This window comes from Ornithorhynchus anatinus, chromosome 2 (genome assembly GCF_004115215.2).
Source record: "Ornithorhynchus anatinus isolate Pmale09 chromosome 2, mOrnAna1.pri.v4, whole genome shotgun sequence".
Classification (NCBI taxonomy): Eukaryota; Metazoa; Chordata; class Mammalia; order Monotremata; family Ornithorhynchidae; genus Ornithorhynchus; species Ornithorhynchus anatinus.
In genome coordinates this window covers 34,017,369-34,019,682 of record NC_041729.1, presented here as the reverse complement: position 1 = coordinate 34,019,682, position 2,314 = coordinate 34,017,369, and positions in this window count along the sequence as shown.

The window sequence follows — 2,314 nt, the reverse complement described above, 5'->3', positions numbered from 1 at the left end:
TGATGCTGTCATGCAGAGTGACTTTATTTTGCAAATTCCCCTCCTTCCATTCTCCCTTTCCCCTTCAGAAGCAAAGGTGTGTCCTCTGGGTGGCTAGTTGGAGATGTGGGCAGTCTGTTCCAGATGTCTCCCTGATGGGAGGGAGCAGCCCCTCGTCTCTTCAACAAGGTTGAAGTTGGTGGGAGTTGGGGGGGTGGGGCCTAGTAGCTCCAAAATAAAAACCTGGGGTGGGGCCCAGGGAGGGTACATGGCTCTTTAAGGCCAAAGGTTGCCGGTCCAGAGATGTGTGAGCTAAGTGGAATCTTTAAAGAGTGTCCCATGGAGAATCTGGAGACTCCGCAGCTCTCAAGTGTTTTTAGTGTCAGAGAGAACTTTTGGCTGCAGGCTCTGACATGCCAACTTGGTACCCTAAGCCCACCTAGGCCATCATCCCTCCGGGGTTGCGGGAATGATGGCACTGCATCGCGTCGGTGGGCGTTCCTCCGTCTCCACATTGCATCCTTCCCGCGGAGAGACTTGGTGCCCCAGAGCTCTCTGTTGCATGTGCTCTGTCTAAAAGTTATCTGCTGGAGATGATGTCCTCTTGTTCCACTACAGTTGAGAGCTCACATAAAAGCTTTTCTTCCCCTTAGGCTTCAAAAGCAGCATCAACGAAGCTGGGGGTGACCCGGCAGAGTGGTTAGAATAGGAATCCTCCCCTGAAGGAGCTAGCTACCAGATTATAGATGTTATCCAGGGTGTGTTCCCTTTCGATCCGACACAGATGACTCGTGTGAAGGACTTGTTTAACTCTGCCATTCATTTTTCCATTCAGTCTTGGGCTATTTGTGCAGCTCTGCTTTACTAAAGGAGAAGGAGCAGCCCCTCTCGGGCTGGGACCGAACGAAGTTGAGAAAGATTTGATGTCTGACCCGTGGGGTCTGCAAAGGGAAAGGAGGTGACCTAGTTTGGCCCCGTGTTGATATTTCTGCGAAAGGTGTTCTATTAAGTAAGCCTTGTGTGGAAGGGAAGGAGCATTTCAAATCCTTAAATTCATTTTTCATCCATTTAGCTGTTATTGGTTCTTGCCAACTTTCAGCAATGCACCAGTTGCCCTTGATCACTGCACCTCCATATTGCCATGAAGTAATTGTTCAAATGTTGCTGTGGTTTCTGGTAAAAACAGGAAGACTTGGGGAGGGTCAGATGCACTCGGTGAGTTATGTACGGTTAGATATTAAGCACTTAGAACGTAATGTTGAGGGTATCTAGAGCCTATTGAATGCAATGCACTGTACTAAGCACTCGCGGTACGACAGAAGCACAAGTTCTGTTCCCCGCCCAGGAGGAACTTAATCTCGTTGGGGAAACACATGGGCACTGTCCAAACTTTGGGGTTAGGTGTAAGATAATCAGATCACGATCCCTGTCCAACAAAGAGCTCTCCGTCTATGAGGTGAGAGCAGATGAGGAAAGGGTCAGAGACAGAGGTTTAAAGACTTGCCCAAGGCCATGCTGCTAACAAAAGCGGTGGTATTTAAGTGCTTATTGCATACTAAATGCTGGGATAAACCCAAGAAAATCAGATTGGACATAGCCCCTGTCCACATGGAACTCACAATAGAAGGGAGTAGGAATTTAATCCCCATTTTACAGATGAGAAAACTGAGATGAAGTGATTTGCCCAAGGTCACACAGCAGACAAGTGGTGAAGCCAGGATCAGAACCCAGGTCCTCTGACTCCCAGGTCTGGGCTCTTTCCGTTAGGCCACGGCACGTCTCGAAAGCAGAGTCGGACTAGAACCTTGGTCGCCTAACTACTGAATCCAGGCCCCTTCCACTGGGGCATGCCGCCTTGGTCTCGCCTCTTCTCCCTGACCCCATTCATTCACACCTGCCTCTCTCCGCTTAATTGTGTGAGTAATGTAAGCCTGGTGGGCAGGGAACATGTCTCAATTGTACTTTTTCCTAAGTCCTCAATACAGCGCTCTGTGCTCAATAAATACCATTGATTGATTGGACTGGACCAGGAGGGGCTCAGCAGTCCCAGAAACTCCTAGTAAGGCTCCTCATAACAATGATACTGTGAAGGAGAGGGGTACGGGCAAGGCCCTTGGCAGCCAAAATGGCCACGACAGGTAAAGCACGTGAAGGATACGGAGTTGAAGACCTCAGGCAGAAGCTTCCCAGAAAGTAAGCCCGACCACAGGACAATCTTCCTTGAGGGCCCTGCTTTTTGCAAAACTTTTTTTTTTTAATAGTATTTGTTAGGCGTTTCTATGTGCCCGGCACTGTTCTAAATGCTGGGGTAGATATACGATATTTGGGTTGGACA